Here is a 21845-nt window from a genome sequence, read left to right on the forward strand (position 1 = left end):
TAGATGTCGTGGGACTATTTAGCTTTTCTGGAATAGGAATAATTCCTTTTGAGGGATTATATTGGTCGTGGACCTTTTTTTCGTTATTGACAGAAAGTTGTCTCCCTTTTGTGTACTGCATCTTAGGCTTTCTAGTCGAAATGTCATTATTTCTCCTCCTCTTGTTACTCTTATAATTCTGATCTCTCCCTCTATTACTCTATTCCTTATGTTGACTCTATATTCTTGAAGACGCTTCAAGTTACTCTGGCGTGCAGTGAGGGAGGTCACTTCCTCTTGTCAGCGTTTGAAGGTCACGAAACATAAGTAAAAACACGATTCTTATCTTGAGGTTATCTTGAGATGATTTCGGGGCTTTAGTGTCCCCGTGGTCCGGTCCTCGACCAGGCCTCCACCCCCAGGAAGCAGCCCGTGACAGCTGACTAACTCCCAGGTACCTATTTACTGCTAGGTAACAGGGGCTTTCAGGGTGAAAGAAACTTTGCCCATTTGTTTCTGCCTCGTGCGGGAATCGAACCCTCGCCACAGAATTACGAGTCCTGCGCGCTATCCACCAGGCTACGATTGTGGAAGGTTGTATATATATATTTTAGTAACTGTGTACAATATTCCAAGTATTTGCCTCAGTCACTAACTCGCTCACCACATGAGGTTTACAAGAGTATTATTTATTATTATTAACATCTTTATTGACAAAATTAATTACAATTTTGCCTAATCTGAGGATTTTGATAGTCTTATTAAAGTGAGGATGATGATGCTGGTATTCACTGTCACGCAGGACAGAGGGTCATACATAAGACAATAGGTCTAAACTGTAGGCGGAAGTACATATATATCATGGTTACAATCAATGTTTTAATGTGTGGATATGTGAAAACAACTTTCTATTGTGCACTGCCACACGAGGGCAGGGATGGGTGCATAAGTGATGAGCTAAGACTAGGAGAAGGGAACATATCTCAGCATATTGTGAAGAGACGAATGACATTCGAAAGGAAACGTGAAATCATGGATGATTTAACAATGAGTTAATGATGGTTATGGAAACTCCATAAAACAACGTGAATTCTATAGCAGTGCCTCAGGTAGTGACATAAACACAACAACAATGGTAACAAAAATGGCAGTGAAGCAGAAGTGACGGTTACCGGGGACGGTGATCCCCGGTAACCACCCCAGGGTAACCTGGTGATTCAGCAGACAACTCGTGATTGGATTGGTGAGACTCTGGGTGATACTGTCAAGGTGAGACTCTTAGACCGCAAGACAAGCCCCACCTGGTGGCATAAGACACGCACCTGACGGGAGAAGTTGGTCGAGTGGTGGTTCCTCCAGGCGCGGAGCACCGATGTTTGGCACAGGTAACCTTACTTTACTTTCCAGAAGCCTGGCAACGTATTACCTAGGCCGAAGAGATTCGGCTTACCCCAGGTGCCCCAGTTGGCCAAATTGCCCAAGTTGCCGAAAATGGGATTGGCCACGGGTGCGGCAGCACCGCCGGCCACTAACAAGGGTATTGGGAACGGTATCCCCAGGAAGCGGCCATCGCGAGTGACGTCCTCTTGGGGTACCGGAGAGGCGACGACGACGGCGGCGGCCAGCAGACACAGGAGAGCAACGCAGGTCTTCATGGTGGTGGCGGGGCGGGCGGTGCTGACGGAGGCGACGACGGCGGGGGATGTCTGGTGAAACCTGGCCACAAGAACCAAAGAAAATCTCAGTTATGGACGGCTTGTGTGTAATTACCAAGTGTAGTTACAGGATGAGAGCTACGCTCGTGGTGTCCCGTCTACCCAGCACTCTTTGTCATATAACGCTTTGGAGCTACTGACGGTTTTGGCCTCCACCACCTTCTCACTTAACTTGTTCCAACCGTCTACCACTCTGTGTGTGTGTGTACTCACCTAATTGTACTCACCTAATTGTGCTTGCGGGGGTTGAGCTTTGGCTCTTTGGTCCCGCCTCTCAACCGTTAATCAACTGGTGTACAGATTCCTGAGCCTATCGGGCTCTGTCATATCTACATTTGAAACGCTGGGTGTGGGTGTGTGTGTGTGTGTGTGTGTGTGTGTGTGTGTGTGTGTGTGTGTGTGTGTGTGTGTGTGTGTGTGTGTGTGTGTGTGTGTGTGTGTGTGTGTGATCCCCCGTAACCACCCCAGGGTAACCTGGTGATTCAGCAGACAACTCCTGATTGAATTGGTGAGACTCTGGGTGATACTGTCAAGATGAGACTCTTAGACCGCAAGACAAGCCCCACCTGGTGGCGTAAGACACGCACCTGACGGGAGAAGTTGGTCGAGTGGCGTTCTGCGCCAGCAAGTTTTTTAGGTATATATATATGTGTTCCTTTCCACCTCACACACACACGCACACACACATGCGCGCACACACACGCGCACACACACAGACACTCACCCTTCTCTCTCTCTCTCTCTCGTAGCTGCATTCGTTAGTAATTACTTGTTCTGCATTTTAAACGTGTACATGAATCTATATAATGTCTAGCCATTGCGTTGCCGCGATCAAGTGTTGATGCCAGTTGAGGGTTGAGTGGGAAGCCCGAGTTAGTTGACGGGGTTTTGTTGACGAGAGAAATAAGGGGTTGGAGAATGTATCGTCGAGGAGATAGATGTTTAGTATGCCATCCTCAGCTCATGACCCGGTTCCAAAACCACGGCTTAGTACATAAATATTTAATGATTGTAATGCCTTTTACCACAAGTTTGGAACAATGTGTATCTGTTACCCCCTCTCCAGCGCCCGCAGCCATGTTCGAAGGACTCTGGAGAGAAGGGGGTGAGGGAGTGGTATTGACCACACATGTATAAATACATATCACGTATTCAGACTCTCATGTTGCCGTCTGCACAGCGCTCCCGAGCGCTCCCAACGTCACTTAACTGTTAGGCTAGACTGTCCCAATGACCCTCGAACAGAAGACGGGATATCACGTCAATTTTGCGAGCCGGGGTCCCATTTTAACCCGTCAATTTGGGTCCTTAGGGAAATCATACGTCAAAATGCGACGTGGTATGAGGAGAACGGGTTGTGTGGTCCCTGGGACGAATGCTTCCCACATGGAACAAAATTTACCATCCAAGGTAAATTTAGACTGGCATATAATCGCACCAAATTTGCATGGCACATTACTTTTTAACTGCCATGTTTGTAATCCTCTTTAAACAGTTTACTTCCAATTTCAACACAGGATTTGGGACTCTTAGTGTTCCTAGTTTTATTAGAATTAATAGTAAAACTTTTTCTCTTTATTTACATATAACTTTAATTTTATATTTATTTACATATAACTTTAAAATATACACAGCCTACAATATGTAGGTTGTGTATGTACAATATGTAGGCTGTGTATGTACAATATGTTGGCTGTGTATGTACAATATGTAGGCTGGGTATGTACAATATGTAGGCTGCGTATGTACAACATATAGGCTGGGTATGTACAATATGAAGGCTGTATATGTACAATATATAGGCTGTGTATGTACAATATGTAGGCTGTGTATGTACAACATATAGGCTGGGTATGTACAATATGTAGGCTGGGTATGTACAATATGTAGGCTGGGTATGTACAATATATAGGCTGTGTATGTACAACATATAGGCTGGGTATGTACAATATGTAGGCTGGGTATGTACAATATATAGGCTGTGTATGTACAACATATAGGCTGGGTATGTACAATATGTAGGCTGGGTATGTACAATATATAGGCTGTGTATGTACAACATATAGGCTGGGTATGTACAACATATAGGCTGGGTATGTACAATATGTAGGCTGTGTATGTACAACATATAGGCTGGGTATGTACAACATATAGGCTGGGTATGTACAATATGTAGGCTGGGTATGTACAATATGTAGGCTGGGTATGTACAATATATAGGCTGTGTATGTACAACATATAGGCTGGGTATGTACAACATATAGGCTGGGTATGTACAATATGTAGGCTGTGTATGTACAACATATAGGCTGGGTATGTACAATATGTAGGCTGTGTATGTACAACATATAGGCTGGGTATGTACAACATATAGGCTGGGTATGTACAATATATAGGCTGTGTATGTACAACATATAGGCTGGGTATGTACAATATGTAGGCTGGGTATGTACAATATATAGGCTGTGTATGTACAACATATAGGCTGGGTATGTACAATATGTAGGCTGGGTATGTACAATATATTGGCTGTGTATGTACAACATATAGGCTGGGTATGTACAATATGTAGGTTGTGTATGTACAATATGTAGGCTGGGTATGTACAATATGTAGGTTATCGTAGTTCAACTTGTCCTTTCAGTGCGTAGCATTTTTAATGGTATTGACAAATTCGTTAAAAAAGCGAAGTAATATTTAAAGTTAAAGCACCGTAATAACGACGTTTTAAACTCATCGCCCTTGGTAGGTTAGACGAATGGTTTGAGTTCGTATATTTCTGGGTCAAGATTCACAAAGCATTTACGCATCTAGTCACGAAACCTCTACATCCCTCAGTAATTATCGTGGCGTTTTTTACATTTATTAAACAGCCTAAACTTCCCAATCAAGTGTTATTGTTGTTAACAGCCTCCTGGCGTTTCGGACTTCATAAATGGTTTAATATATGTAAATAAAGCCATCATGATTACTGAGGGATGTACAGGTTTCGGAAGTAGATACGTAAATGCTGGCCCTGGTTAGGGAAATCAGGTTCATTTTTTTTTTACCGAATGGCAAATCAAAAGACCTGGATGGCAATTTATATGACCAAGATGCTTAGTTAAGTATAAGCTGCTTTTGGCACTATTCTCAAGACGGTCTTCACTCCATGTTTCTGATCATTCCGCACATTTAATGGTGCTACATAGCCTTCCCGGCTTGGTGCTTTCTTTGATAATTACTTACTTCACTCAATGTCTATTTAAAATCTTTATCAACGGAAATAAACCAGAGCATAACCCATCCTAGACCTTATTAGGCTGAAGTCCATAACATATAATAATATTTATCTGTAATTTAAAAGTTCCGGCGCTAGGCTGTTTCTGTGGGGTTTGAAGGATTGTGTGTACTCACCTAATTGTGCTTGCGGGGGTTGGGCTTTGGCTCTTTGGTCCCGCCTCTCAACTGGTGTACAGATTCCAGAGCCTACTGGGCTCTATCATATCTACATTTGGAACTGTGTATGGAGTCAGCCTCCACCACATCTCTGCCTAGTGCATTCCACCTGTTAACTACTCTGACACTACCCTGTGTGTTAGTCAGGCGGTGGATTTTCTTGTTCTTTTCTGTCACAGTTCCGGTAAATACTCCATGTATCTAGAGCACATGCAATTTCCCCTTTATCTGAAGAGCCACTTACTCAACCTATTTTATTTTATTTCGTAACACTCTCATGTCCTTGTGGATAAAAGGCATCATAATCACCTCACACATTTGCTATTCGTCACACCTTCGTCAGCTTTGTCGTTAATATTTTCATTGAATTCCTCCGCTTTGTTTGGCGCTCCATCAGCATTTGAATACCAAAACTAGAGACTCAGCTCGTTGCTTCATTTCTGTTGCTTCAGTGTTTAATTTAAATGCATTTAGTGGCGAGACATATAACTGCAAGATACAGGGCTTGGGTAATATTGGGACTGGGTGAAAATGGAAATGGTTAAGAGAATGTGGAGCTGGATCAGATAACTGAGGGGAAAGGGAATAAGATGGGTAAAATATGTTGCGATAAGGAAGGCACTGATGCCTCCGGAAACGATAAAATATTCAGGACTGATTTGGCAATGATCCAGATAATAAAATAAGGAATAACAAACCAAGAATAAGGAATAACAAACCAAGAATAAGGAATAACAAACCAAGAATAAGGAATAACAAACCAAGAATAAGGAATAACAAACCAAGAATAAGGAATAACAAACCAAGAATAAGGAATAAAGAACTAAGTTCCCCCTTTTATTACAGTTCCTGTGGCGCAGTGGTAAAATCTCTCCCCCCCCCGCTTCGCAAGCAATTTGGCCTGGGTTCGAATCCTGGCCAGGGAGGATTGACTAGGCACCAATCTTTAACTGTACGCCTCTATTCACCCAGCAGTGAATGGGTATCTGGTTGTGAAACGATATAGCAGATCGTATTCCTGGGAAAGAATTAGGATTAAAGGACCTGCCCGAAACGCTATACGTGATAGTGGCTTTACAAGAATTTAAGACTCGTATCAATAAAATAAAAAGTATAATCTCTGCAATTGGTGATCACATCAATATTGGTTTGCCAGATTATGATGCTAAACTTAACGATTATATCTCCTATTCCATCAATTCTTTCTTCTGTCAGACTCCCTTAGATGGTTGAATGGAATCTGATTCCGTTCCATCAGATGGAACGGCATCTGACTGGCAGAGACTAGGATGGTGTGAGCCTGATGGACCACTCTCCCATGACAGGGTATCCTTGTAAACTACTCTACATACATCAAGAGGAGTCAACAGTAAACCATTATGATTGTATACTATTTATTGCAGCAACTGGGCACTGTATCCCAGACGTTCATCCTGGGACGTCTGGGATACTCATTCACAGCCTGACACAGGAACAGTGACTGAGGCACCTGACACAGTAACAGTGACTGAGCCACCTGACACAGTAACAGTGACTGAGCCACCTGACACAGTAACAGTGACTGAGCCACCTGACACAGTAACAGTGACTGAGCCACCTGACACAGTAACAGTGACTTGAGGCACCAGTCAACGGGAGGCAAGGACTTATAAACAGTCGTGCAGTGAAGCGTGAAATATGGTAACATAGACTCAACAGTGATGCAACAATGAGGTAGTAATAGCTCGTAGAACCACGAGGCAACAGTGACTTACGAGACGACAGTGATATGCATGTAATGATGAAACAACAGTGATTTACACAACAGTGATACATACAATAACGAAACAGGTATTTACACAACAGTGACGCATGTAATGATAGAGCAACAGTGAAACACATAACAACAGTGTACATAATTAGCGGTAATATATAAAAAATAACGAGGATAATAAGTTAGACAACTGAAAACCAACGGGAACCCATCAACGCCCCTCCCCCCCCCAAAAGGCGTAACAACGTAGGAACAACGGCGCAGACAACTTTGAGGCAACGTCGCATCACAACGTTGAAGCGACGTCGAATCACCAACGTTGAAGCGACGTCGAATCACCAACGTTGAAGCGACGTCGAATCACCAACGTTGAAGCGACGTCGAATCACCAACGTTGAAGCGACGTCGAATCACCAACGTTGAAGCGACGTCGAATCACCAACGTTGCCTCAACGTTAAAAAGAGCTCTGCCGGAAACCTATTTCCCCGTCTTAAACCCGCAGAAAATGGGGGGACAGAGGGCGATGAATTTCTTGTAGCCCCAGTTGGTGTTGAGGAAGGACGCATTCACGAAGGGAGAGTAAATAGGCAGGAAGAAGCGTCCGTCGTCAGTAGCCGTGTCTTCTGGTGGTTCTCCTGACGGGGAGGAGACGGCAGCGACCACCAGACACAGCAGGAGGATGCCGGGGGTCGTGACGGAGCAGGAGGTCGTCATAGTGGTAGGTGTCGCCTGTGGAGGAGATGGAAGATCAGCGCTGGGGTTGGCCATTTGGTTAGTCAAGTGATTGGGATTAGTCAGTGATTGGGGGGGATTGTGATGTTTGGTATTGGGCTATCAAGCTCTGATGGATTATTAAGGCTACCACAATAGCTTATCAGCCAACAACGTTGTTCAGTAATAACTGTATTGAAAGTGTGTGTGTGTATATATATGTATATGTATATATATATATATATATATATATATATATATATATATATATATATATATATATATATATATATATATATATATATATATATATATTTCTCTCATATTTTTATTTTGTCCTGTTTTGCTGTATTTACTCTTTAAATTACAGAGGTGGGTAGATTGTATTACAGAGGTGGGTAGATTATATTAGATGTGGGTAGATTATATTAGAGAGGTGGGTAGATTATATTACAGAGGTGGGTAGATTATATTACAGAGGTGGGTAGAAGCAGACTTGTGCCTCCTCTGAGCTTTCCCTTCCCATAGGGTGACGGTGGGCCTTCTCTCTCTACCTTACCTGGTGAGGAAAGCCAAGATATTGTGAGACAGAGCCGCTGTACCCGGCTAGACGACGGTGATACAGTGATACAGTGATCACTTAAGGCAAGAGCCACACCCACACCTGGCGAGGGAGGCTAGGGAAGTGGTCGGTACACACCCTCTGCTGTATTATATATACCTCGAGCGGATAGGAAGCTGTATCTAGTCTTTACCCTCCCCCCCCTCCTCTCTCGACACTATCCTGGTTAGTTAACTCTCACCATAGCTTCCCCAGTTGTCCCCTCTTCGACTATCCTGGCTAGTTAGTTCTTACTTCTACCACTACAGTTTTCTTAGTCCCCCGACAACACCCCCTTTGTCTCACTACACTATCCTGGGTAGCTCTCTCACCTCGTCCCCCCCCCCTAACCACCTGAAGTATTCATCAATATTCATCTGTTATCACCTCATCATATGCACCAACATTACGCCCTCTGTACCCCTCATCCTACCTCTTCCTTACCAGCTTTGTGGTCAGCTGATGTCGATTCCCCTCATTTAAGCTTTTCATGCGGCTGTGACAGGTGTTAACGTTGGGTTGTGCTTGGAGTATTGCTTTGCTTGATAACGCAAGCGGAAGCCCGTTCCGGATAACGGGATTGGGAGACTATATTCCCCCCTTCCCACCCCCCTTCTCACTGTAATACTGAAAGGGGGGGGGGGGGGTACTTGGGAAGAGGGGGTGGGGGGGGGGCTAAAGACCAGTAATACTGGTAATTTGCATTGCTATTCTACCCTCATCCGGCGAACCTGTACCGAGTCGTTGCTCCTCAAACCATTGATACAATGTCGTTATTCTCACGATATTGGTGGGGCGTTAAGTAATGTGTTCTTGGTGAGGGTGCCGTGTCTCGGGTGTTCAGTAGGGCCGGTAGGCTTGGATCGTCTTGTTTAAAGGGTTGTAGAGAGTGCAGGCTTGGCTGCCGTGTTGGTAACACATATGTAAATGTGCCCGGGTGTGGTGGTGGTGGTGGTCTCTTGCTGCCTCTTCCCCACACAGGTCATGAAGCAAATGGCTTACGTTTGTGTATAATATGGAAGGGATTCGAAGATGTGGCATATGCAAGCAAGCAGAGAGGCAAGCAAGCAGAGATGCAAGCATGCAGAGGAGTAAGCATGCAAGCAAGCAAGCAGACAATCAAGAAGGCGAGCATGACTTGCCCTCCTTGCATCAGGCGGTCAGGAAAGCATTGTACTTTGAATATCAATACCCTTCAGTAGTCACTTGTAACACACACCTAATGTAATCAGCTCTGCATCCTTTTGTACAAGCTGTAACTTCCATATAGCCAGCTCTCAACGTCCATTTTGAAGTGGTTTTTACCTAGCCAGAATCACACGTACTTTGACGTGTCACGCAAGTTGTTGAGACTGGTGCTCGCTAGTCCCAGACAACGTCAAATAGTGCGATGCGTTCATTGTTATTCTAACGTCGGAATGTTTACGTTGTAGTCGAAAGGGGTGAAACTGTGATGTATTAAGTGAGAGGACAGGTGGGTACTGCGTCGTCTGGGTATTGTGTTTGATGCGATATTTCTGTATCCGGAGGTCGCTGTAAACATATGCACTCTGTATTAAGTGAGAGGACAGGTTGGTATTGAGTCGTCTGGGTATTGTGATTGGACGATATTTCTGTATCCGGAGGTCGCTGTAAACATATGCTCTCGGTGACCCTGATTTATTACAGCTGCTTTTATCTTCCTCCTTTGTTTCTTATGTTTGGCGACTGCTTTATCATCTTTCAATCTCTATTCTCGTCCACTCGAAGTCTTCTCGCTGCCTCAGCAATCCTTGTCGTTATCGCTGCTTCCTCTTGCTTCCTGGTTTTCACTTCCTCTGTATGTCTTCCTTCATCCCTCCTCCCACTTTAGTGTGGTCTTGCTTCTTACCTTGCTTTCCTTTTCTCTGACGAAACCTGTGCATCTTTCCTGGATGATGGCGGCTCAGTCTGTATTAAAGACATTGTGAGCTTCGAGGCTTGGCAACGAAATTCTATTGTCAAAGAAAACGTCGTATAGCGTTTCGAAGTTGACACTCCCACATGATTGAGGAAAGATGTAGCGGTTTCGCAAGTGTACACTTAAGGGATAGTGACACATTGAACACTAAGAACACCATACAACATAACTGTAAACACGGCGTGTAAGAACAGAATGGATTCATATGTGTTTAGTGGTCAAACGTATTCAGTGGCTCTAATTCCTCGTTCACACGTCAAAAAAGCAGTGTTTAGGTTCGTAGGACCTCTTGTACCGACAGCTTGGGGTCGGTGGCACTTGTAGTGATGCGTGGGTTACGGGGTTATGAGAGGTTGTGAGGAAACACGCAAAAAAATACATGATGTTTATTGTGATAACTCGGTACAACTCCATCGGTGCCTTACCTCAGCTACTGACTCACTCATTACCCAACATGGTTAAGGTGAGGCAGCCGTCACTCAAGAATGAGGATACGGTAAGACACCTCATTAACCGCTGGTGAGTCAATCATGTGTCTCTCTAATGATTAATAACAGTGAAATTTGCAATGATTTAACAAGTGAGATAACGGTGATCTGAGAAACAGTGAAGCAGTGATGATTAGCAACCCAACTCACACATGAAGTTGAGTGAAAGTGACCATGATAAGGGGGTCCATCATGAGGACGGACCAAACCTCGTCACTTTCATCCCATAGGTGTGAGTTGGCTTGGTTTCCAGTCGCGTTAGTGAGACATTCTCTATAAAGAATTAGCTTAACATCGACTTTGTTAACGGCGACTAGCCGTTAACGGGGAGAGGAGGATTAATGGGACATATGATATTAGGAAGACAAAATCGTTTATTCGTGGTGACTGGTGTGCCAGCGGGAGGCGCGTTGATCCCGGGTAGTGGGATGGGGAGTAAAAACGGCTCAAGAAACTTCTTGGGGAAACCGTCGGATCCCGCAAAGGAGGCGGCGAGGGCGAGACACAGCAGAAGAGTGGTACAAGAGCCCCTCATGGCGGCGATGATGGTCGTTGGAGGCGCCGGTAGTCGTCGAAGGCGCTGGGGGTCGTCGAAGGCGCCAGGGGTCGTCGAAGGCGCTGGGGGTCGTCGAAGGCTCCGGTGGTCGAAGACTCCGGTGGTCGAAGGCGCCGGTAATCGTCGAAGGCGCCGGAGGTCGTTGGTGGTCGTCGGAATCGTCTGTGAGGGGAAAGGAAAGCCATGTTGGGAAGGCTTGGGTATGTGTGTGTGTGTGTGTGTGTCGGCTCTATAGATAATAGTCCAATGTAGTGCATCCTATACTCTTTATCTAAATATTCCTCAATATCTCTCCTTCGCCGTCCGTCTCGAGGAACACGTGTTGAGGAAGTATGTCTTCAACTGGACTTCGACTCCAGGAATATGAGACATATATATCAATGTAAGAATACATAAACTAATATTGACAAAAGTACGAGAACACGAAAAACAACAACTTTGTTTTTCAGCAACATGTTGAACAAAACAGGTGTGCAACTGAAGAATTAACACGTTGTCGAATGCAAGATAAATTGCCGAATACAAGTGTGAGTGCCTGGTTTGACTTACAGCAGCTATGAGGCTTGCGAGTGCGTGTATGAGACACTGTGAGTGCCTCCACCACCTCCTAAGTCAACCCGCTGAGACAACAGACAGACAATTGGTGAATGAGAGTACGAAAGGGGGTCTTATATACACCAGCGACTATGCTCCCCAGGAGAGTGTGTGTATGTGTGGAGGTCACCTGTGTCAACCATTCACCTCTCACTCGCCTGTGCACTAAGTAGGCCTACCCAATTATATCTCCTGCACAGGATATTTTATTCAACTTACTCGCCCTGCAGATTGTAACGAGGGATAATGGGATTAGAGATAGTGCGATGAGTTTTGTTTAGTTTACGCTGAAATCGTTGGTGTGCGTCGAGGGTGAGGGTGAAGCCAGTGTCACGGGAAAGGGTTGAGACGCGAAAGGTGGTCAGGGATTAGGGAGAATGTGTTCGGTATATTGTTGTTATTCTTCCATCATGTTGCCCTCTGCCAAGGCCATTGTTACTCCTTCACCTGGTGCTCCAGTACTGTGGCTACCACCACTCCTCCACCTGGTGCTCCAGTACTGTGGCTACCACCAGTCCTCCACCTGGTGCTCCAGTACTGTGGCTACCACCACTCCTCCACCTGGTGCTCCAGTGCTGTGGCTACCACCAGTCCTCCACCTGGTGCTCCAGTACTGTGGCTACCACCAGTCCTCCACCTGGTGCTCCAGTACTGTGGCTACTCCTTCACCTGGTGCTCCAGTACTGTGGCTACCACCACTCCTTCACCTGGTGCTCCAGTACTGTGGCTACCACCAGTCCTCCACCTGGTGCTCCAGTACTGTGGCTACCACCAGTCCTTCACCTGGTGCTCCAGTACTGTGGCTACCACCAGTCCTCCACCTGGTGCTCCAGTACTGTGGCTACCACCACTCCTCCACCTGTTGCTCCAGTGCTGTGGCTACCACCAGTCCTCCACCTGGTGCTCCAGTACTGTGGATACCACCAGTCCTCCACCTGGTGCTCCAGTACTGTGGCTACTCCTTCACCTGGTGCTCCAGTACTGTGGCTACCACCACTCCTCCACCTGGTGCTCCAGTACTGTGGCTACCACCAGTCCTCCACCTGGTGCTCCAGTACTGTGGCTACCACCACTCCTTCACCTGGTGCTCCAGTGCTGTGGCTACCACCACTCCTCCACCTGGTGCTCCAGTACTGTGGCTACCACCAGTCCTCCACCTGGTGCTCCAGTACTGTGGCTACCACCAGTCCTCCACCTGGTGCTCCAGTACTGTGGCTACCACCACTCCTCCACCTGGTGCTCCAGTACTGTGGCTACCACCAGTCCTCCACCTGGTGCTCCAGTACTGTGGCTACCACCAGTCCTTCACCTGGTGCTCCAGTACTGTGGCTACCACCACTCCTCCACCTGGTGCTCCAGTACTGTGGCTACCACCACTCCTTCACCTGGTGCTCCAGTACTGTGGCTACCACCAGTCCTTCACCTGGTGCTCCAGTACTGTGGCTACCACCACTCCTTCACCTGGTGCTCCAGTACTATGGCTGCCACCAGTCCTCCACTTGGTGCTCCAGTACTGTGGCTACCACCAGTCCTTCACCTGGTGCTCCAGTACTGTGGCTACCACCACTCCTCCACCTGGTGCTCCAGTACTGTGGCTACTCCTTCACCTGGTGCTCCAGTACTGTGGCTACTCCTCCACCTGGTGCTCCAGTACTGTGACTGCTCCTCCACCTGGTGCTCCAGTACTGTGGCTACTCCTCCACCTGGTGCTCCAGTACTGTGGCTACCACCACTCCTCCACCTGGTGCTCCAGTACTGTGGCTACCACCACTCCTCCACCCGGTGCTCCAGTACTGTGGCTACCACCACTCCTCCACCTGGTGCTCCAGTACTGTGGCTACTCCTCCACCTGGTGCTCCAGTACTGTGGCTACCACCACTCCTCCACCTGGTGCTCCAGTACTGTGACTACCACCAGTCCTTCACCTGGTGCTCCAGTACTGTGGCTACCACCACTCCTCCACCTGGTGCTCCAGTACTGTGGCTACCACCACTCCTCCACCTGGTGCTCCAGTACTGTGGCTACTCCTCCACCTGGTGCTCCAGTACTGTGACTACCACCACTCCTCCGCCTGGTGCTCCAGTACTGTGGCTACTCCTCCACCTGGTGCTCCAGTACTGTGACTACCACCACTCCTCCGCCTGGTGCTCCAGTACTGTGGCTACTCCTCCACCTGGTGCTCCAGTACTGTGACTACCACCACTCCTCCGCCTGGTGCTCCAGTACTGTGGCTACTCCTCCACCTGGTGCTCCAGTACTGTGACTACCACCACTCCTCCGCCTGGTGCTCCAGTACTGTGGCTACTCCTCCACCTGGTGCTCCAGTACTGTGACTACCACCACTCCTCCACCTGGTGCTCCAGTACTGTGACTACCACCACTCCTTCACCTGGTGCTCCAGTACTGTGGCTACCACCACTCCTCCACCTGGTGCTCCAGTACTGTGACTACCACCAGTCCTCCACCTGGTGCTCCAGTACTGTGACTACCACCAGTCCTCCACCTGGTGCTCCAGTACTGTGGCTACCACCACTCCTTCACCTGGTGCTCCAGTACTGTGGCTACCACCACTCCTCCACCTGGTGCTCCAGTACTGTGACTACCACCACTCCTCCACCTGGTGCTCCAGTACTGTGACTACCACCACTCCTTCACCTGGTGCTCCAGTACTGTGACTACCACCACTCCTTCACCTGGTGCTCCAGTACTGTGGCTACCACCACTCCTCCACCTGGTGCTCCAGTACTGTGACTACCACCAGTCCTCCACCTGGTGCTCCAGTACTGTGGCTACCACCAGTCCTCCACCTGGTGCTCCAGTACTGTGGCTACCACCACTCCTTCACCTGGTGCTCCAGTACTGTGGCTACCACCACTCCTTCACCTGGTGCTCCAGTACTGTGGCTACCACCACTCCTCCACCTGGTGCTCCAGTACTGTGACTACCACCACTCCTCCACCTGGTGCTCCAGTACTGTGACTACCACCACTCCTTCACCTGGTGCTCCAGTACTGTGGCTACCACCACTCCTTCACCTGGTGCTCCAGTACTGTGGCTACCACCACTCCTCCACCTGGTGCTCCAGTACTGTGACTACCACCACTCCTCCACCTGGTGCTCCAGTACTGTGGCTACCACCAGTCCTCCACCTGGTGCTCCAGTACTGAGGCTACTCCTTCACCTGGTGCTCCAGTACTGTGACTACCACCACTCCTCCACCTGGTGCTCCAGTACTGTGACTACCACCACTCCTTCACCTGGTGCTCCAGTACTGTGACTACCACCACTCCTTCACCTGGTGCTCCAGTACTGTGGCTACCACCACTCCTCCACCTGGTGCTCCAGTACTGAGGCTACTCCTTCACCTGGTGCTCCAGTACTGTGACTACCACCACTCCTCCACCTGGTGCTCCAGTACTGTGACTACCACCACTCCTTCACCTGGTGCTCCAGTACTGTGACTACCACCACTCCTTCACCTGGTGCTCCAGTACTGTGGCTACCACCACTCCTCCACCTGGTGCTCCAGTACTGTGACTACCACCACTCCTCCACCTGGTGCTCCAGTACTGTGGCTACCACCAGTCCTCCACCTGGTGCTCCAGTACTGTGGCTACCACCAGTCCTCCACCTGGTGCTCCAGTACTGTGGCTACCACCACTCCTCCACCTGGTGCTCCAGTACTGTGACTACCACCACTCCTTCACCTGGTGCTCCAGTACTGTGGCTACCACCAGTCCTTCACCTGGCGCTCCAGTACTGTGGCTACCACCACTCCTCCACCTGGTGCTCCAGTACTGTGGCTACCACCACTCCTTCACCTGGTGCTCCAGTACTGTGGCTACTCCTTCACCTGGTGCTCCAGTACTGTGGCTACCACCACTCCTCCACCTGGTGCTCCAGTACTGAGGCTACTCCTTCACCTGGTGCTCCAGTACTGTGACTACCACCACTCCTCCGCCTGGTGCTCCAGTACTGTGACTACCACCACTCCTTCACCTGGTGCTCCAGTACTGTGGCTACCACCACTCCTCCACCTGGTGCTCCAGTACTGTGACTACCACCACTCCTCCGCCTGGTGCTCCAGTACTGTGACTACCACCACTCATCTGAGTGAAATAACGAATAATGTTTGCGAAAATAACTGAACCAAATTGCATCAATTTCTATTCTAGAATTTTGTTGCCAACACAAAACACCGTCAATCTGAGATGCACATTGACAACTCTGCAACTCATCACCCACTACTGTGAATGGCAAGTAGTTTACGCAGGGCTACAGGTGTTGAGGAGGTGTATGGGAGGGCTGCAGGTGTTGATGAGGTGTATGGGAGGGCTGCAGGTGTTGAGGAGGTGTATGGGAGGGCTGCAGGTGTTGAGGAGGTGTATGGGAGGGCTACAGGTGTTGATGAGGTGTATGGGAGGGCTACAGGTGTTGAGGAGGTGTATAGGAGGGCTGCAGGTGTTGATGAGGTGTATGGGAGGGCTACAGGTGTTGAGGAGGTGTATGGTAGGGCTACAGGTGTTGATGAGGTGTATGGGAGGGCTACAGGTGTTGATGAGGTGTATGGGAGGGCTACAGGTGTTGATGAGGTGTATGGGAGGGCTACAGGTGTTGATGAGGTGTATGGGAGGGCTGCAGGTGTTGATGAGGTGTATGGGAGGGCTACAGGTGTTGATGAGGTGTATGGGAGGGCTGCAGGTGTTGATGAGGTGTATGGGAGGGCTACAGGTGTTGATGAGGTGTATGGGAGGGCTACAGGTGTTGATGAGGTGTATGGGAGGGCTACAGGTGTTGAGGAGGTGTATGGGAGGGCTGCAGGTGTTGATGAGGTGTATGGGAGGGCTGCAGGTGTTGATGAGGTGTATGGGAGGGCTACAGGTGTTGATGAGGTGTATGGGAGGGCTACAGGTGTTGAGGAGGTGTATGGGAGGGCTGCAGGTGTTGATGAGGTGTATGGGAGGGCTACAGGTGTTGAGGAGGTGTATGGGAGGGCTGCAGGTGTTGATGAGGTGTATGGGAGGGCTGCAGGTGTTGATGAGGTGTATGGGAGGGCTACAGGTGTTGATGAGGTGTATGGGAGGGCTACAGGTGTTGAGGAGGTGTATGGGAGGGCTGCAGGTGTTGATGAGGTGTATGGGAGGGCTACAGGTGTTGAGGAGGTGTATGGGAGGGCTGCAGGTGTTGATGAGGTGTATGGGAGGGCTACAGGTGTTGAGGAGGTGTATGGGAGGGCTACAGGTGTTGATGAGGTGTATGGGAGGGCTGCAGGTGTTGATGAGGTGTATGGGAGGGCTGCAGGTGTTGAGGAGGTGTATGGGAGGGCTGCAGGTGTTGATGAGGTGTATGGGAGGGCTACAGGTGTTGATGAGGTGTATGGGAGGGCTGCAGGTGTTGATGAGGTGTATGGGAGGGCTGCAGGTGTTGATGAGGTGTATGGGAGGGCTGCAGGTGTTGATGAGGTGTATGGGAGGGCTGCAGGTGTTGATGAGGTGTATGGGAGGGCTACAGGTGTTGATGAGGTGTATGGGAGGGCTGCAGGTGTTGATGAGGTGTATGGGAGGGCTGCAGGTGTTGATGAGGTGTATGGGAGGGCTGCAGGTGTTGATGAGGTGTATGGGAGGGCTGCAGGTGTTGAGGAGGTGTATGGGAGGGCTGCAGGTGTTGATGAGGTGTATGGGAGGGCTGCAGGTGTTGATGAGGTGTATGGGAGGGCTGCAGGTGTTGATGAGGTGTATGGGAGGGCTGCGGTTGTTGATGAGGTGTATGGGAGGGCTACAGGTGTTGATGAGGTGTATGGGAGGGCTACAGGTGTTGATGAGGTGTATGGGAGGGCTGCAGGTGTTGATGAGGTGTATGGGAGGGCTACAGGTGTTGATGAGGTGTATGGGAGGGCTGTAGGTGTTGATGAGGTGTATAGGAGGGCTACAGGTGTTGATGAGGTGTATGGGAGGGCTACAGGTGTTGATGAGGTGTATGGGAGGGCTACAGGTGTTGTAGTGTATGCAGAAACGGTTAAATGTTGAGAAAGGAGAATGAATTGGTTTAAGGTAGAAGGTTCTGTTTACAATCTTTAAACTGTTTACTTTCTTATTACTAATTAGCGAAACAAAGACACGTGAGCAGGTGTTGAAGGTAGTCTTCTGAATACTAATTGACTGGCCACTGTTTAACTCACACTTGTAAACTCTTTGACCACGTGTAAAGTGTGTAGTACACTCTCCACACAAGGAACCCGAAACGCTATGCGTACTAGTGGCTTTAGGTATTGTATGTACTACCTCTATCTTTAAATCTAACAGAATGTTTGTACTGTATCGCTGCAACTATGTATGTGCGGTTCCTAAATAAATTATTATTATTATTATTATTATTATTATTATTATTATTATTATTATTATTATTATTATAAGGGTGTTAAGTACACACTAAAGCGCTAACAATACTCAGTAATTGAACATTTTATACAGCAGCGCTAGTTTAATAAATCAATGAAAGCTGAACTAATGGCTTCAAATTATATAAAGTAATATATAAATGGAGTAGATTACTTCTCGCCACATAACAGGCAAGCCTGGGGCCAGATTCACGAAAGCACTTACGCAAGCACTTACGAACGTGTACATCTTTCCCCAATCTTTGACGGCTTTGGTTACATTTATTACACAGTTTACAAGGATGAAAACTTGCCAATCAACTGTTGTTATTGTTATAAACAGCCTCCTGGTGCTTCGGAGCTCATTAACTGTTTAGTAATTATAAACAAAGCCGCCACAGATCGAGAAAAGATGTACAGGTTCGTAAGTGCTTGCGTAAGTGCTTTCGTGAATCTGGTCTAAAGTATACTCTCACCTGATCAAAATAATTTAAGTCAAAATTTATTTTCACTTAAAAAACACTTTTAATAAAATATTAATAAATAAATAAATTTTAATAAAACTGATTAATAAAATAAAGTTTTAGTTAGGAAAATAAGTAGGAATATCAGCACCCATAAGCTTGCGGGGCCTGACGGTTGAGTGGACAGAAGTCGGGATTCGTAATCTTAAAAGGTTCCTGGTTCGATCCCCGGCGGAGGCGGAAATAAATGGGCAGTTTTTTTTTTAACCCTGTTGCCCCTGTACACCTAGCAGTAAATAGGTACCTGGGAGTTAGACAGCTGCTACGGGCTGCTGCTTCCTGGGGATGTGTAACAGAAAGGAAGTCTGTTACATTAAATGATCTCCGGGTGATTGAGTCGCGTAGAGTGTGGTATGATGTTGGACTTAAGGCCTATATTAACCTCTGGACTGGAGACTGGACTTAAGGCCTATATTAACCTCTGGACTGGACTTAAGGCCTATATTAACCTCTGGACTGGACTGGAGACTGGACTTAAGGCCTATATCAAAGTCATTGAAAAGCTATTCTTTTTAAGTAAATTCAAGTCATTAAAAAGCTATTTTTATTAAGTAAACTAAAAGTCATTGAAAAGTGAATAATTGCAAATTTAAAAGGGATTTAGTTCAGGATTTACGACGCTGAACTTGAAGCGATTACTCTCGATTTGTTTTTGTTTATCAAATTTTGATGAAATAAGTAAACAATAAACAAACACAGGCTGTACATGCGCATAAGAAACAATTACAAAAACAAACTTACTCCCTAAAATTAAAACTTGATATCATGAGCTTATATTATTTAGATATCATAAATGAAGCAAATACGACTTCCAGCAAATTTACGCTCTTTTTCGATGATAATAAATGTTTTTTTCAATAATATTTTCTTGCAAAACTCATCAAATGAGGTTAAAAAAAAGATAAAAGTTAATATAAATTATATTTATTGGCAATATATATATAATATTATATATATATATATATATATATATATATATATATATATATATATATATATATATATATATATATATATATATATATATATATATTTGTTTTTTGTTTTACATAGTTTTCATACAGTCATAAATCTATAAAAACACATAATTTTGAAGAACTGTGAAGCTTCACCGCCGACTTACTCATTTCCCGACAGTGAACCAGCATTGACTCAGGCATGAGTGAGGCAACAGTGAGTTAACTGTGACGTTGGTAATGACGACTCAGCGATGAGTCTCGCGTCTCAAGAATGATGAGTAAAGTAACGGGGAACCAAACACAGAAAACGGGGGACTCAAAAGCTGCTAAACAGTGCCTTATCAGGTAACGGTAGAAGTACGTTGGTGGACTGAACGGGGATATAAATAACGGTACAGTAACGGGGAATTAATCAACAGCCTCTCTCGAGAGCAACATATAATGAACATCAACAGTGTTGCTTCATTGTATCATTAGCGTCATCAATGTTGCTTCATTGTATCATTAAGGTCATTTACCCAGATTTGCCTTGTTTGCGTTGGAGGGTGGGTAATAGGTACATCCCTTACCCACATATAATAGGGGGACAGAGGACCGTGATGGCCGGTTTCCCTCCCCACGTCTCGGAATAGGAAGGCGATATTGTGGCGTATGGGTCGACATAGAGAGGGAAGAGACGACTGTCACGTGTTTCCTCGTCTTCTTGGGAGACCTCGTCTTCTTGGGAGACCTCGTCTTCTTGGGAGACCTCGCCTCCTTGGGAGACTGGGAAGGCGGCGCCAGAGACCACTAAACACAAGAGGAAGACGGCACAAGTCTTCATGGTGGTGGTGGTACTGTGGTGCTGTGGTGGTGGTGGTGGTGGTGCTGTGGTGGTGGTGGTACTGTGGTACTGTGGTGGTGGTGGTGGTGGTGATGTACCTGTGGGTAGGGAAAGCAAGGACAACATTATATATATATTTGTAAATATTGTATATATTGGTAATGCAGTTGAATGATGTAAATCTGTATATTGTCTCTTGATCTCTCTACCTGTAGTTGGTGGCTCATATGTAGGGTAAACATAGTAGGGAATACTGTTGTATTTAATATATATAGCAATCCTATTATGAATTTACTGAGAGTGCAGATGTATTCCCGGGGATGAATTAGATACACCTGGCGATACAGCACATACACCTGGCGAGGGAGGGTGTTAGAGTGTTGTATTCTATACTCCAGCGTGTTATATAGACCTGCAGTGGGGGTGGGGTGGGGGGGGGGTGCTACCACCTCTCAACCCTCTCCTCCTCCTCTTTCTTTAATATAGACACGTATCCCATTATGTCTCACGTGCACTTCAATAGTCATTGTTATCGTAATTAACTCCTTTTGATCACTGAAAAGCCGTAAACTAATTTGGGAAAAGGTTTAATGTTTGTCGTGTTTGAGAACGAAGCAGAAGTTTGAGTCGAGTACTGGATGGGTTGGGACAAGTGAAAAGAGAAAATTGGAAATCGATATAAAATTCTTGTTATGCTTTGCTCGTCCAGTAACCCGATGCCGTTATCACGTCTCGGAGAAAGAGCGAAAGATTCTCACTGCTCTCTTCTTGAGTGGGTATATACGCTTGCGCTCTAATTCACTGGATTTTCGGGCGAGTGTACGTGGGTGTTTATCTTGAGGTTATCTTGAGTTGATTTCGGGGCTTTAGTGTCCCTGCGGCCCGGTCCTCGACCAGGCCTCCACCCCCAGGAAGCAGCCCGTGACAGCTGACTAACTCCCAGGTACCTATTTACTGCTAGGTAACAGGGGCATAGGGTGAAAGAAACTCTGCCCATTGTTTCTCGCCGGCGCCTGGGATCGAAGCCAGGACCACAGGATCACAAGTGCTGTCCGCTCGGCCGACCGGCTCCAAGTCGGCTCCGGCCGACTAGTCTCCTGAGACTGATGGATTCCTTCTGTGTTCTTGGCCTTCGATGCTCCTTGTCTAGGTAAGCCTCACCAACTGAGCGTCTGTGGCTCTCAGCTTTGTGTGTGTGTGAATTATAGGGTTGGTCCTTAACTTTGGAGGCTACGTCGTTCTTATATTGTTTGTATTGTTACTAACCTTGCGTGTGCACGCTCATTCTTTGTTTTCCCCGTTTGTTTCTTTAATCTCTTTTTAATCTCTTATCTTATTTTCCCGCGTATTTTGTATCCATGCTTCTTGTTTGATGTTGGCTTTCTTAC

The 21845-nt window shown here is 47.0% G+C and overlaps 2 long non-coding RNA genes across 2 annotated transcripts in view; one reads left to right on the forward strand and one right to left on the reverse strand.

The window, feature by feature from the left end:
* The window catches only part of LOC123766764 (uncharacterized), a 113930-nt gene that overhangs the window by 47018 nt on the left and 45067 nt on the right, over positions 1 to 21845 (forward strand). The gene's annotated exons all lie outside the window — the stretch shown is intronic.
* LOC138353880 (uncharacterized) lies at positions 6510 to 8270 on the reverse strand. The gene is made up of 2 exons (XR_011223300.1): positions 8157 to 8270; positions 6510 to 7615 (listed from the first exon to the last, which is right to left on the reverse strand). It is a non-coding gene; the product is annotated as an uncharacterized lncRNA (long non-coding RNA).

Source organism: Procambarus clarkii, chromosome 60, assembly GCF_040958095.1.
Source record: "Procambarus clarkii isolate CNS0578487 chromosome 60, FALCON_Pclarkii_2.0, whole genome shotgun sequence".
NCBI lineage: Eukaryota > Metazoa > Arthropoda > Malacostraca > Decapoda > Cambaridae > Procambarus > Procambarus clarkii.